The sequence below is a fragment of the Leopardus geoffroyi genome, chromosome A1 (assembly GCF_018350155.1).
Source record: "Leopardus geoffroyi isolate Oge1 chromosome A1, O.geoffroyi_Oge1_pat1.0, whole genome shotgun sequence".
In the NCBI taxonomy this organism is placed as follows: Eukaryota; Metazoa; Chordata; class Mammalia; order Carnivora; family Felidae; genus Leopardus; species Leopardus geoffroyi.
In genome coordinates this window covers 5,381,758-5,397,857 of record NC_059326.1, presented here as the reverse complement: position 1 = coordinate 5,397,857, position 16,100 = coordinate 5,381,758, and the positions used below count along the sequence as shown (strand labels likewise).

The 16,100-nt window shown below is 46.8% G+C and overlaps 1 protein-coding gene and 1 long non-coding RNA gene across 13 annotated transcripts in view; one reads left to right on the top strand and one right to left on the bottom strand.

The window, feature by feature from the left end:
* The window catches only part of ATP8A2 (ATPase phospholipid transporting 8A2), a 641,066-nt gene that overhangs the window by 341,858 nt on the left and 283,108 nt on the right, over positions 1-16,100 (bottom strand). The gene's annotated exons all lie outside the window — the stretch shown is intronic.
* Positions 2,086-5,700, top strand: LOC123588735. Its single transcript, XR_006707999.1, has 4 exons — positions 2,086-2,865; positions 2,973-3,098; positions 4,518-4,717; positions 5,255-5,700. It is a non-coding gene; the product is annotated as an uncharacterized LOC123588735 (long non-coding RNA).

The window sequence follows — 16,100 nt, the reverse complement described above, 5'->3', positions numbered from 1 at the left end:
CGTTTACAAATTTAAAAAGAAACTACTGCAGAAAATCATCTCCAGACAATTAAAATTTGCAAAGTAGTTGAAATGAACCACGTGATTAATTATGTCACATAAGCTTTAGCAAAGGAAGACAGAGTGCCATCTTACACGGAAAGATAAAGTACCAACAGCAACCCAAAGATCCACATTTGGCTCAAGTGACGAATGCTGGTATCTGCTAAGTCATCACAGAAAGCATAGCATAAGTAGCGCAAAGTCATTTCAATTTCTGAGCTACTCCCTTGCTTTACAATAAAGCCAATTTTTTATATAACTTACTGTCAAACTGGTTTCCATACAACACCCAGTGCTCCTGCCGACAAGCGCCCCCCTCACTGCCCATCACCCACTTTCCCCTCTCCCCCAGCCCCCATCAACCCTCAGTTTGTTCTCGGTACCCAAGAGTCTCTTACAGTTTGCCCAATTCCTTAAAACCATATGCTCGCTTTTTGAATAACCCTTACAGGTGCCGTGTAGGAAAACGAACATAATAATCTTAACTAGTTAATTTCCTGCCCTTAAGGACTCAAAGTTTTCACTTTAGTATTTCAATAGTACAGCCACTACACTTACTACTCCTAAAACCTTAACTCTCAGAGGAATTACAATGTGCCCAGGCTGTGTGTGACTCATGCAAACAGCATATGACAGTATAAAAAAAAAAAAAAAAAAAATCCCAAATCCACATGAGGCAGCTGTGGTCTGCGTGAGGTTGCGAACAGGGAATCATGAAGGCTCTAGCCACGCGAAGAAACCGTGATCTTCGGCTCACCACTAGGACCTACTGGGGCAAAAAGACGACACGCAAATTGCTGAGACTGGCCACCGCCCACAGCTCCCCGGCTGTGGCTGAGCCACCTCAGACAAGTTCTGGAAAGCACCTACCAGTGGGACCTCTTCGATTTTCCTTGAATCAGTAGGAGTCGGGGGCGGGGGAGAGAGAGAGTTATGCGAGAGGAAACAACAGCTGTATACAAATCCCCTGCTATGTTAGGAAAACATTTCGTGTTTGTGTGGAACAATGGTAGCACATTTAAAACTGGGAATACTTTCTAGAGGATAGTCGCCCGTTGGTAAAATCAGTGGTGTATTTTATTACGCATGGATTTTTAAAATAAAACCAAATAAGTAAGCAAAAATGTGTAGAGTAAGTCCCATTTCCACTGGAGATCACCACACTGATGACTGGGCAAGGAGGAACTCTCAGCACATACGCCTGGCCAGGAGGCTTCCCCAGTTGTGCAGAATCCATTAACGAACTGGGGGGGTGGGAGGCGGGGGGCAGGCCGGAACACCCCTCACCATTTTCTTCTCTACACAGACTGACAAGGATTCAAGGTCACGGAGACAGAAGTTTACATTGAAATATCTAACAAAAAAAGAAAAACCTTTAATGAGTCTTTAGCCATTAAGAGCTTATTATGTGCACAGGTTTGCAGGGGTGGAGAGGCCCAGGGCAAAGGAAGGAGACAATGGCACACGACGGCCAAAGACCACTGCGGGCAGCGGGTACCGACGCAGGCCTGTAAGGCTGGGGAACCACAGGCACAGCTGGGAAGGTGCCGGGGGGGGGGGGGGGGGGTGGGTGGGGTGGCGAGGCTGGGAGGACAGAAGGAAGCATTTGTACGCCCAAATGCAAAGCAACGGCTTCTACATATAAAAATACCACACTCAGATGTTCGCCCACCGACAGCAGAGATGACGGAGTGGGACAGGAGACGGACCAGCAAGGAGCCTTCAGATGATGAGAGTCTAACCTCTGACTGGGGTCACAGAGACAAAACCAGGAAACGCATTTCACGAGAAGGATGCGTGGTGTCTGGTCAGAGGGCAAGAGAGGAGATGGGGAGGGTGGCCAGCGTCTGTCTGGCCTGCTAAAAGAGGCCAGTGGCTGGGAAACGGATGTGGGAGGACGCGGGGAGGGGTCTGTGACTGGGGGACAGCAGATACTTCATTTTGACTTTGCGTACAGACAGGTGGCTCTTTGGCTCAAGAGCAACCTACCGTTCCCTGTAAGTACTGGTCTGAACGCCTGGGGGGGGACGGGGATGGGGGGTGGTGGAGTAGGGAGCCCCTCTGGCCCTGGACTACCCCGCACCGCTCTCTGGGGACACCGCTACTCAGAAGTCCCTCCGAAGTCTGCGGAGCTCAGAGTGAACTTCTGGCAGCCACCGCTTGTCCTTTGTGGATCATATAACCCCTCAATCAATGCCGGTTGAAGACTGGAAAAAGAAACCGTTCGGGCAGTTTCCTTACCACTCCCTCTGGGTGAAGAAAGCAAACAAACAAATCACTCAGCATACAGCAGGTGCTGAGAAAACGCTTGCCACCCCTTCTGGGGGGAATATTTGCTGCTTCCTGAACTCCTGACCCTGGCCAGAACAATCGCTCACTGTCTGGTGTGAATCATCTCTTCTCTGCTCCTGCTGTCCCTTCTGCACATCACTGCACTCGTCTGGTGACAAGGGCCTTCTATTCATAGTTTGTTAAAGCACTTGAGACATTAGCTTGGCAGACCACTCACACACTAAGTGGCCCTGGGACGCCAAATGTGAGGGCGCAGCCATGCGCGGAACTGCAAAAGCTCTCTTCGAGGCGCTTACGCGTTCGTGAGGAAACAGGTATGAAGCAAATAGATACCTCACACCTGCCGTGAGTTTTATGTGCCACGAACGAAGTCCGGCGGCGCTCAAGAAGCAGGAGTCCATCGGAAGCCGGACAAGGGCATCAGCCAAGGAGACCGAGACTGGCTTACGGGCAGAAGCACAGCAGTTTATGCCCAACTGGAGAAAAGGTCCTGACAATTGATTTGAGTGGCCAGGAAACATAACCAACACGGTGAGTTTAGGTTAAGCATTCACCCCACATTTGGAAAAAAAAATTTTTTATCCAAAATTTAAAAGCCACGAGAGCTTTGACAGCCGGTGTCTCTCGAACAATTACAGTCTCTGGGAGGCCTAGACCCGTGGTTCCTGTGAAGCAACATCCAACCGTCCCCGACAAATGCACGCCGGCCACGGTGCCACCCAGTCCCTACTGTCGCCCCAACACTGGGAGGCCAAGTATCACTGGTCAGTGGGCATGTGCTGTGGTTGCTCTGACCCACTTCTCCATTGAAAGTGGGAACGGAAATCACTAGGGCAGGCCAGAGCTTGCTGGTGTCGGGGTCGGGGTCGGGGTCGGGGGAGACAGAGAGCTACGTTAGCACTCCCACCATGCCCCTGGCCCTGCCGGCCGGGGCCCCACACTCCCAGCTCGATGAGCACCGTGTTCTTTGGTTTTTAACTGGACACAAGTCGAGGTCCCACCGGGGCTCTGCCCACATTCTCGTTACAGCTGTCGTGGGCCGTTGCCAATCCAGGCACGGTTCCAGATTCTTTATTCTACCTAGCTGATGAAGGTTCAGCCCCTGAAATTAAACTAGTAAAACTGAGAGAACATGCAAATTCCCAGATCGAAAACCCAAAAGCTGTCCAGAGGAATGAGGATTTCCTGAAGCTCCTGAAATTGCTTTCAGTAGAGATTTCACCTTTAACACGCGCGCGCGTGCGAATTTTCCAGATGGCTAGAATTTCTATAGGGAAAAATGAAATGTCAGCTGTAGTACTGAAATTTTTGCATAAGATGGCATATTGGATGGAAGGAATAACTTTGAATGTGTCTATAAGAACTTCTTTCTTCATGTACACATTTTTGGGCTCCTAAGCCTTAGTGCTAAATGCTTGAGACAAGAGATGAAAAGTTATTCTGAGAAGAAAATAAATACACACACACATATACACACACATACACGATATACATGATATCCTAGAAAAGACATAAAATATATAAAATATTTATTATAAAATATCAAATATCAGGTGTATACATGGGTATGTGTAGACGTATAATACATACACATATGCGTGTGTGTATAATATAAAACAGAAACCACTTTTGTGAGCCTTAAGAAATTAAACTCAATTCAACAAACGCTATGCTGTTCCATGCAGGTGATATTCAAAGTCGTGGGGACAAAAAGAGAACTCCCTTGCCTTCCACCAGTTGCACATGAATGAGAACACAGGCTAAGGGCTATTACAGGGGACTGTGAAGAAAAGAATAATAACATCCAGGAGAGAGATGTAGATTCTCACAGGGGAGGGGCAAGGAGCAGGAGAAAACTACCAAAAGGCAAATTTAACACTGGAACGCTTAGCAGAGATTAGGAATGGACAGAAGGGCACTCCTTTGAAAACAACTCTGCAGAAGGACTGCGGCCTGACAACTATCCTCACCTGTCCGTGTATGTAAGAAGAACACCTAGAAATGCCCCTGAAACCTGGGCTTGGGACAAAGGGGATACCCCGCATTAAGAAAGCTGAATTTCTGAATCCTCTAAGAAAAGTGATTCAAGGCTCAGTCCAAGGACATTTCCTACGTGTATCTTTGGGGATCTCAGCTGGTCTTACGTCCTTAAATATGTCAGACTCACAAGTTTATATCTCCAGGTAGAACTTCTCCGCCAAATTCCAGACCCGAATATCCAACAACGTCACTTGGCATCTCCACTTGGTTGTCATAAGGAACTGCAAACATCATGTCCACACTGGGCTCCTTACTCCCTCCCTCCCAAGCCTGCTGTTCCCTGCATTAAATCTTCTGGGAACACCAACAGTGGGAACACAGCAGGGGAACGTCAACCTTCCAGGTACTCAAGCCAAAAACATTGGGCTTATTCTTATTCCTTTATTGAACACCCTAAATAATCAATCCATCAGTCAACAATGTGACCTGTGTCTTTGAGATACATATAGAATCTGACCACCTCTCACCAAGGCCCTGCTAAAGCCACCTTCCCTCTCCTACACCATCATAGCAAACTCCTAAATTGCCTCCCGGCTTTGGCCCTTCCCCCACCCCCACCCTGTTCTCTTTTCTCACCATAACAGAGTCCTGGTAACAAGAAAGGCAGATCCCGTCACTCGGTTCAGTCTTCAGAAGCTTCTCAAGAGCCAGGGCCTTACCCTGCCCCGTGGGGCCCAACCCCCCCCGAACTGTGGCTCTGACCACGGCGCCCACTGACATCTTGGTGTTCCTCAAATACGCCCTCCTGCTCCCTTCCAGCTCTCTCCCAGATTTCCAATGGCTCGTCCCCTCTCCCTGATGAGATCCTTCTCGGTGGCTCTACTTAAAAACACACTCCCCTGTGCACACCCATTTCCCTCTCCCGATTTATGTCCCTCAGGGCACTGATTTATCCGAATCTTTCTTGAGTGAAAGGCCATGGGGAGCTGAGGGACAAGTTCGGACACCATGCCAACACCCACACCTACAACAAGCCCTGGACTGAGAAAGTGAAAGATTTTTCAGAGGTAAAATGTGCGGGGTTTGGTAACAATGCGAGGGCAGTGCGTGGGGATGGTAATATGGGCAACAGCCTGACAACCTTCATGGAGATGGAAAAGGACAGAGGGATGAGGGAAGGGGGGGGAGAGAGGAAGGGCACATAGGAGTTCAATTTCTGAGCATGTTAATTACATGTGTCACATTAATACACGCATTAATATATCTTTCTTAGATACAGTTCAAAGCCTAATCAACTCCTCCAAGGCAATTGTTCAAGGTTTAAGTTACTCCTAAATTACATAAGCTCAAAGACTCACAAGGGCTCAAATTCACTGGGTACAGAGGCTCCAGGTAACACTCTATCCTCCAGAACAACAACAAAAAAAAAACCCAAGTACAAACACCAGAAAAATGTGGGAAATGATGGCTTGCAGAAGACCAGAGTGTCCCTAGTGCTTGAAACTATGTAAAGAATAGAAAAGAAGTGGCCCTGTTCTCCAGACTTACATTTAATAGGTTCTAAATCCAGCACAGATTTGACCTTTGCTTTAAATAGATTTTCTTGGAGAGAAGGGAAGAAAACATTGATTCATCTGAGACTCCTGAACGACCTACTGTTCACATTACTTGAAATAAAGTCTGCTTTAAATCAGAATTCTTGGGACACAGAAATAAATATACCAAGAGGTTTCTAATTCTGTGCTTTCGCCAGCTGATTATTTTCATTCACAACAGTGGACGAACTCGATATGGTCTTTCCAGAAGAAGGCCCACGGCCACAGAGAGAGCGCACAGAGGAATCAATCAGATCAATGCCATCCGGGCTCAGACTTGAGCTTGTCTTGCGATCAACACTTGCAATAGAACAAATATGAGAAGTATGTGAAATGGAGAGGACTTTGGGGGGGTTTTCAAAGCCCGTGCTAATTTAGCAACGTTTGAGGAGTAAGGGAAACCTAGAAGCAAAAACGTTTCCAGGGAGATCGAGAAAGGTTAAGCCAGAATCATTCAATACCAGGATTGTTCACTCAGGAAACAGGAAACATACAAGCTTTCCCACTCTGCTAAACTCAGTCATTAAGATCAGTGCCACAGATTTAAGGGCTAATTAGGTAGTTAATATATAATCCTTGCCCTAAACCTTCTTAATCTATTCTTTAGCAATTTTGAGTGTTTCACTGCTCTTATTAAACCATTGTCAGAAGACATCTGGAGAGACAAAATACAAATATACATTGAACAGACGTACGCCTTACTATCTGTTTGCTTCTGTTTAAGAAAGAATCTGAAAATATGCGTTGGGTACCATGTAGATAAATGATCTCAGGGCACCAGACAGGTAATAAAGGTACAGCTCCGACATGAAGCGGGGCGGGTCAATGGCCGACTGGGGTATGTCCTGTACCCCCTGCCATTATTCACAATGCCATCCAAGCAGAACACTACTGCAATCCGCATTCGGCTCACTGACCGTCGGTTTGACACAAAAATCAGGCATGATCAGGGACTCACAACTAAAAAAAAAAAAGAAGGAAATGATGATTCATCCAGCATTTTCCCAAAACGGCGAATACCTTTTTTCCTACACGAGCTAGGTTGTTTCTTTTTTTTTTATTGTTAAGTTTTTATTTTAATTCCCGTAGAGTTAACACAAAGTATTATGTTAGTTTCAGGTATGTGATAGAGGGAGATTCAACAATTCTGTATATACCACTCGGTGCTCACGAGCGTACTCTCTTTTTCTGAGCAACCGACACAAAATGCTTTCGCCGACACCACCGTCTGTAATCGCACATTACCCTCTTACTGGTAATAGGAAAGCAACGGCTTCTGGGCAATTCAACGGAGACAAGGACTCATCCCTACCATCATTTCCGAGCTCTGATGACAAAAATAAAATACAAACCTGCAGCCCGAACACACACACATATACTGACACACGCCCACAAAAGTACACACTAAATCCAGTAGAAGCATATTACTCTCCTACCGAGTCAAGCATTTTGAGGATCTTATGTGTACAGAAGACTTAACCAGCAACGGGGCCAACTGCAGCCCGTAGACACAGGCCTGGTGTAGAGACAGTGCAAATTGCTCACCTCCACTCTCAACCCAGAGCCTCAACTTAGACGCTGCAGCGGCCACAAGCTTCGTGCCTAAGGGCAATATGTTCAGAGAGGGCCTCCCTCCTAATCTTTCCCTTGTCTACTTCCTCCTCCACACGTTACTAAAATAACCTCAGATTGCGCTATTAGCCGGTCATTTTTCTGTTTGTGGTCTTTCGCTCTCAATTTACGTCCTATCAAATGCAATATTTGGAGATCGACTTAATGTTTACTCTTGTTTTTTATAATTTAGAGCTTCCAACCTTTCACAGGAAACGACCCAGAATCTTTTTCTTCTGTGTTAAGAATTTCTCCTTTTGGGGGGGGGGGGGTAGGGGCGCCTGGGGGGCTCAGTCGGTTGAGCGTCCAACTTCAGCTCAGGTCATGATCTCGCGATTTGGGAGTTCGAGCCCCGCATCGGGCTCTGTGCTGACAGCTCGCATTCTGTGTCTCCCTCTCTCTCTGTCCCTCCCCTGCTCATGCTCTGTCTCTCTCTCTCAATAATAAAGAAACGTTAAAAAAAAAAAAATTTTTTTTTTAAAGAATTTCTCCTTTAAATCCAAGGCAAGACTAGTAGGTATAAAAGAAAGTCATAAATACATGTGAAACCAGCCAGAAGGACCTGGCCTGCCCTCAGCTCCGGGCCCCGGGAGAGGGCTATGTCACGTTCCTTACGTAACTTACCCATCCACTGTGGGGAGAAGGCTTTCGTGTTGCTGTAAACCAATACACAAATGTGAATCCTCAAAGCAGGCCCCGCACTGTAAGAACTTTCGGGAAAGACATCCTGCAGCTGAGAACCAGGTTCAACATTCCTCAGGGTGTAACTCAATCGGTCAGCCTGCACAAACTCACCAAACGACTGCTTCCCGAAGAAAGCCAGCGGAGGAGAGCACCGGAGGGCGCGGGCCGAATCCCCAGCAGCGTGCCCCGTGGAGAGAAAATAACCCGCAATAAAGAAGGTGGGGAAAATTACTCTCGTATGAGTTTTAAGAGTTTTCATGACAGATGAAGGGAACTGAGGCCAATTAAAGCAGCAATACAACTAAGAAAAACAACCGCCAGGCCGCTCCAGTCGCTCAGTCTGGAAGGTGATAGGGTCCCGGAGCCAGACTCTGGGAAAGGATTTTGTTCCTGATTTCCACCTCCCAAAACCATAAGGTGTTTGGAGAGGAGTGTGGAAGAAGGATCCAGTTGACAACAGGAACCCACCAGAAAGGTCGGGAAGACAGACTTTGGAAGTGGAGTCAGGCTGACACCGACTCTTGTCTAAGTCTTCTAGCATCTTCAGCAAAGCTCCACAGGACTTCTTACCAATACAGTCTAAATTAGAAGGAATGGCCGTCATTTTTTTTTTTTTTTTTTTTTTTTTTTTACTTTTTGCTTTCCTTCGGCTATAGTTACACACGTCGAGTTACACACGGAAACTGATATACGGTACTTCTGCTTCATTTTGACATGTTTTTCTTCTATGCATTTGCCAAAGACCAGAGTGTTCTTTTGGGCCTGGGTTCTAGCCAAACACAGTCACTTGGTAAAGACTCATTCTTCTATCAGAAGGTGAACCAGATCACACCCCAAGCACTCAGTCCAAAGCCGTCCTCTCTTCCCATCTGTTTTCAAAGGTACACAAGGATGGAACTACTGAGGTTTCTTTTTTCCCCGACCTCTTAGATCACTGTTTTCACGCATCTTCAGCAAATAAATCGTTCTGAGGTGTTCTCAAAGACTAGTTTGCTTTGTTTTGATAAGGGGGAGGAGGGAAAGAAAAAGCAAAAAATGGAACACTTGTATCTAAGCAGGAGAAGGAAACAAACCTGTCCTTCCCACTAGGAGCCAAGTGCCATTCCTGTAACAACACTGGAAACTGCACGAAGGGCTCCCTGCAGGCTGACTTCCCTAGAAGTGGACTGAATGACAGGGACCACTGCCCCAAACCCCACGGCGGTCAGGACTGGAAGAATACACACAGGTCACGCTGTTACCCAAAAGTATGTACCTGTCGATCTTTGCGAAAATCAGGAGTGTGGAAATACCAAGGTCAACACCACGTGAGGGGTGCACAAACATTTCATTCTGCAACCAACAGGAGAAAAATCTAAAACATTAGCACTCATCCCAAGTTCATTTCCAATGCGGGAGCTCTAGGGGAACACACTAAACACCTTCATTTCTCCCCATACCCAAACTGGCTGCGGGCTTGGGAGACAAAGCAAGGAACCCACAGGGTCTTATGCCACTCCTCTGCCCTCAATATTGGTACGCTGGGCACAGCTTTTCTTTTTTAATTTTTCCCCCAGCTTCCCAATCTTCAAAGACTCTTTTTCTCTGGAAAGCAGTCTAGACTTCCTAGTTTTCATGGATGCCCTTGCAAAAGGAACCGGTCACTTCAATACCAACTGCTTCCCTCTCTTCAGAAATATGTACCAGGGCATACCACTCGTGTTTTCTGCAATGAGAATTTAGACAGGGAGTGGTTGGCACACAGAACTCATTCAACCTGAAGACATCGGTCCTATTTAAGATGCACAGAGCCCCTATTATAGTACCTGCAAAAGAAACCAAACATCCATACCAACTGCAACCTAAACCCAAATGGCCAGGAGCTAACAGACCTAGTTGGAGATATATAAAACCGGGAATGTAGAAGGCACCTTCCTGATGATGGTGAAGCCCCTTGCTTTACTTTCAAAGGAACTGAGGTATGGAGAGCTCGTGATTATGTGGCCACTTAGCTATGGGTATGGAGGCTACAGGACACTCCCCTTATCTGAGACTTTTAGTGCTCCATCCACACGGTTTTCTTCCCCCCATCCCTCTCCACTGTTCTCCAAACCTTGAGCAGGGCAACCGTATCTCATACCACCTTGGTCTCCATGACCTTCATTTTCACTTCCTCTTAGCCACTGCCAGTCTCTCAGGGTTGCCCTAACTAACCAAGAATGAGGTGGCTGAAAACAACAACAAAATTATCTCCCACTTCTCAGGGCTAGAAGTCTGAAAGCAAAGGTGTCGTCAGGGCCATGTTCTCCCTGAAACCTGTAGGGGAGAATACTTCCCAGGCCCTAGTGCCTTCCTACCTTCTGGTGAGTTGCCAGCAATTTGGGGCTTGCAGCTTCAGGGACTTCTGTCTCTGCCACTGCTCCCCATCTTATGTACACGCGTGTCACTTCTTCTCATGAGGACGCAAGTCAGGGCACAGGGCCTCCTCAACTCCAGCATGACCTCATCTTAACTAATCATATCTGCAGTGTACCTCTATACAAACAAGGTCACGTTCTAAGGCCCTGGGGATTAAGACTTCAACATGTCTTTTGGGGTGGACACAATTCAAACCATTAAAAACCACACGATTGGCACAGTCATACCCAAGAACCGACAGCATGAAATTTCCCTTTCCTTCCCTCTCAATTTCTTCCACCCCCGTCAACACTGCCTGCTCTGTTTTCAAAATGTCTCTTGTTCCATAAACCACTGAGGACTCACTCTCAGGTCTTTCTTAGCTTGACCTACCACTCCAACTACCCTGGATTTCAGGGATACTGATGCTGTCCTAATCCCCTTGACCTTCTGCTACTTCTACGCTTTCCTAATCCATAACCAACAATCTGTATTCTCAACTCACATTCTCAATCTGCAGAGCATTAGGGAAGAAAGACACTAGCAATATCAACTGGCCTTATTTAATATCACTTGACCTGGAACGGGTCCAGGATTGTACCTTCGAGCCAGGGCTCTCTTGATATTTCATCACAATGACCGTAGTTTCAGAACATGCATTCATTCAAAAGAATATCTGCCAATGCTTACTGTGTGCTTCTAGGCATTTCAACCTACGTGCAGGATTGATAGCACACAAGATGAATGCAATCCCTCCCTCCCGGAATGAAGCGTATGTCAGGAATTTGAGCAAGTGAACACGCGTTGCTAAGTGCCATGATTCCGGAAGGTTGAGGAAACTACACACGCGCTGAGGAAACCCTAACACCAAAGGAAGTTAAGTTGCATTATCCCCAAGAGTGTGACTTGGTCTTCTTCTGGTACTTCTGCCTTGGTGTCAGCATTCGAGTCCAAAGTCGCCAACACTGCTTCTAGCGGTCAGCACCCAACCCCAGCCTCCCTTATCCCTCTGGGTTTCCAACCAGGTTTCTCCCGGCCGTTTTCTGGCAGGATGTTCAAGCAGTGCCTGGAATCCCGTAAGCCCGACACAAAGGCCATCCCTCCACCGCCGGCCTTTCCCTGCATGACAGGTCTCACTACCACTACGCTCTCCGTCATTCAAACTCAAATCCTGCTGGTGTCCTCCTCCTCCTTTCACCCCACTGCCTCCCCCCCAGTGCTCGATTGGCTTCCCGGTCCAAGTTTTACGTTCTTAGTAGAAAGCTTTGCATCTGTTCTCTCCGCCCCCCCCCCCCGCCCCCCGTTGTCATAGCCTGGATTCATGTTCTCATTAATTCCCTGTGATTACTGTAAAGATACCTTCACCGGGTTTCCTTTGCTCAGATCTCTACCTTCCGCAATCCAATTTACAGGTAACTTGAATTTTTATGGTATGTTACGACTCATAAAATGCTTTCACAAAAATCGCTTTTTGGTCCCGTCAGCCTGCGACGGATTGGTCGAGTAAGAATTATTCTCCTCAGAAACGACCTGAGAGGTGCAGTGACTTATGGCAGAGCAACCACTCACTCAGCAATGGGTTTGATTTTAAAGGAGAGCTCACCAGCCACCCTGTTGCCAAAGTCATCCTCCCATAGAGTTTTTCTGAGTCCAGATCCCTCCGTCACACATGCGCTCGAAAGCCAGCCACCTCCCCGGTCTCGGCTTCCCGGGATGACTACAGCGGCTGCCACCTCTCCTTGGTTCTAGCAGTCCTGGCCTCCTGCCTCAAGAGAACCCCGTCCACTGGAGCCGCTCTCAGGCCAGAGCCAGGGCTGGGAGGCAGAGGCCAGTAGCCAAATCAGCAATGCTTACTTTGGCACCTTGGGTCTAGGTAATTCAATAAACTCAGCAACTCCCTGGTGGGGCTTTTTCATTCCATAAACTCAGCAACGCTCCTGGCCACACACTCCCCCTGCCGCCAGCCCAATCGCTAAGGACCTCTACCTTTCCCCCCCCCTTCACGTGGAAATCTGTTTGGTACCAGGCTCCACGGCTGTTCAGTTTGGGGAGGCCAACCTTCCCCCACACAGGCCACAAGTGTTTCGCAGCAATCCAGTAACCATCAAGTGCTTTGCAGGTGCTAGGGACATAAAGTTGAGGGCCAATTTCTTGCCACCATAGACTACCCACACCTCCACTTCTCTAGCCACTGCACCCCGTGGAACCTGGGCTGTCGTGACTCATCTTCCCTCCACCCTAAGCTTCTCAAACTCCTGCGCTGTGGTCACGATCCAAAGGACTTGCTCTCAAGGTAGCGCTAGCCTCATACCCCTAAATTATGTTTCTGTCTCTCCTGCTCTCTCTCCCTCTCTCCTTTGCACCAGATCCACACCGTGATCCCCCCAGATCTCGGGACCTCGAAACTCCCACCATCTCTCCTCTCTTTCAAGTCCATGTTTATCCACTAACAGCCTCGTCTTCGTCTTCTCTGCAATTACTGAGTCAACTTTTTCATGTTCTCTTTTTGAAGACAGAGGAGATTAAAGATGGTTGGGTGCTGAAGACCATGAGAAGACACGTGCCTGTATAAATCCCTAACAGAGGATATAGGCCACCGGTCTCTCACCTGTTTCCCCTTCCTCACCTTATACCTCACCAGACAGAGGTCTTCTACACCCCAAATGATATTCACGTTCACGTATTTCCCCAAAACCTTCTTCTACTACCTCCTGCCTGTTGGGGCACCATTCATTCTTCAAAAAGGAGTAAGGTGGGGGCTCAGTCGGTTAAGCGTCCGACTTTGGCTCAGGTCACGATCTCACAGTCCGTGAGTTCGGGCCCCGCATCGGGCTCTGTGCTGCCAGCCTGGAGCCTGCTTTGGATTCTGTGTCTCCCTCTCTCTCTCTGCCCCTCCCCTGCTCATTCTCTGTGTCTCAAAAATAAATAAAAACATTTAAAAAAAATTTTTTTAAAAAGGAGTAAGATGTCTCTCTTTTTCCACCAAGTCTCCCCTGAGCACAACATTTCTCTGCTAACCTTCTAATAAATTATATTCAATCTGTACACATAAACAAGATTTGGGAAAGTTTGGAAGCCAGGCTAAGGGCTTACATTACAGTCTTTAAAAAAAAAAAAAAAAAAGGAAACCCTTCAGGGTGTTAGACCAGCACTGTCCGATAGAACTTTCTGTGATGATGAAAATGATCTTCTGTACCATCCACGTGTGACTCTTGAGCATTTGAGATGTGGCTAGTGCAACTAAGAAACAAAGATTTTAAGTTTACTTAACCTAAATGGCCACATGTACCTAGTGGCAACCAGAGTAGCAGATTTCTAGACTTAGTTGGTGTCGTGATAGAAGAATTTTGTTAAAGGTGAGTCCTGATGGGGTGGAGCAAAAGACGGTGTGCCAAGAGGGCACAGCAGGGCAAACCAGCTGGCTACAAGTCCAGCTGGAGGAGATCTGGATGGGAGGCTTTTCCCTTTCTCTAGAAAGGAGAAGAACTCTAGGACTCTGCCCTATCACCAAAGCACTAGGAAAAGAAAAGCACACACACAGAAAGGAGTGAGAGGCTTTCTAACACATTCAGTCACATTTAAAAAATAAAAAACAGGGGCGCCTGGGTGGCGCAGTCGGTTGGGCGTCCAACTTCAGCCAGGTCACGATCTCGCGGTCCGGGAGTTCGAGCCCCGCGTCGGGCTCTGGGCTGATGGCTCAGAGCCTGGAGCCTGTTTCCGATTCTGTGTCTCCCTCTCTCTCTGCCCCTCCCCCGTTCATGCTCTGTCTCTCTCTGTCCCAAAAAATAAATAAACATTGAAAAAATAAATAAATAAAATAAATAAATAAAAAATAAAAAACAAAACTTCTTACAGAAGACACTTTTTTGTGTGCAAGTCTCAACTTGTCAAATTGAGTTTCCTGTTGAATTTCTACCAATGAGAGGTTTTCATCCCTTACGAGAAAGTTCACAGTCTCACCGGGTCAAATACAAACGTAGTTGTTTTCTAGAGAAAAATGCGTAAGACGTCAAAGAGTCACTTAATATGCTATCTACTCTTTCCTTTTCACTTGGACAAAATTCAAACTTTTTGTCGTGGCACACGTAAAACAAGAGATGTCTGAAGCAGCACGGTGAGGTTGGGGAGAGACAGCAGGGTGTTCTGATACGCTCACATACAATAAACCGAGTTGCCAGAGAAATGATTCGAATGTCCTAAGGTAGAATTCACGTGTGGTCTCTGAACCAGATTAGATCTCACGCTTCGGAACAGAGCCCTGAAATGACTCGTTTCCTTTCCATCCCCCACCTCACACAGCGGTCTGTACGTCTCCAGCACAGTCCAACTCAGAGGGAGAGCTACTGAGTAGAGCCAAGTTAGAAATATCTAAGCCAGACGAGGAAAAGAACAGAACAAAACAAAAACAATCTAGCTCATCCTTCCTCGGATACCTGTGAAATTTAAGGGCATTCTGAGATACGGTTAAGCTCTCAAGTCAGAAACATATTTCTTAACCTGACATTTTAATCCTCTGATGTGTACCGCCAATCAGATCGTCTTATAGCCTTTATCTACTTGTCAGAATACTTACCCTCCAAGGCACTACTGATTTTTTAAACAAACAGGTAAGTTAATTATATCAATTCGATTTTTTTTTTAATATAAATCAAAGGGGAAAAGCACTAATTGGGGGATTTCCACTTAAAATGTTCTTTTTGATGAAAAGCACAGCACAGGGAATATAGTCAACGGTATTAAAATAATATGGTATGGTGACAGACAGAAGCTACACTCTGAGTGATGTGTAGACTTGTCCCATCGCCATGTTGTACCCCTGAAACCAATGTAACACTGTGTATCAGCTACACTTCGATAAAAATAAAATAGGGGCACCTGGGGGGGGGGCTCCGTCGGTTAAGCGGACGACTTCAGCTCAGGTCATGATCTTGCTGTTCGCGAGTTCGAGCCCCACGTCACGTCGGGCTCTGTGCTGACAGCTCGGAGCCTGGAGCCTGCTTCGGATTCTATGTCTCCCCCTCTCCCTGTCCCTCCCCAGCTCACACTCTGTCTCTGTCTCTCTCAAAAATAAATAAACATTAAAAAAGATTTTCTTTTAATAAAAAAAAAATAAAATAAACGACCAAATAAAATAAAATGTTCTTTTTTGAGGCCTGGGTATATCCATCCACTGGAAGTATTCTGTGGCCTGCCTGCCTCCTGAAGGTGAGCTGATTCAACTCATGAACTCCAGCAGAGCCTGGGGAACTGCTTTCAGTGCTCTTCGAACACCGTCGCTCTCTCAAATACACTCAGCAGAACAAAATGATCACCCACACCTTCCAAAATTTGTGTGTATAATATTTTTCTTTCATAGTCCTTCCCTAGTTACAGTGGAATGATTCCACAGTCTATCAAAAACACACAAGATGTTAACTAGCAAAGGTCGTGTCAGCACATTTCCCCAAATCCTAACACGAGAAAGCTACTTCATAAGGCATGTAGCTTCCACATAGGTGCCAGCGTCTGAAAATAATTGGA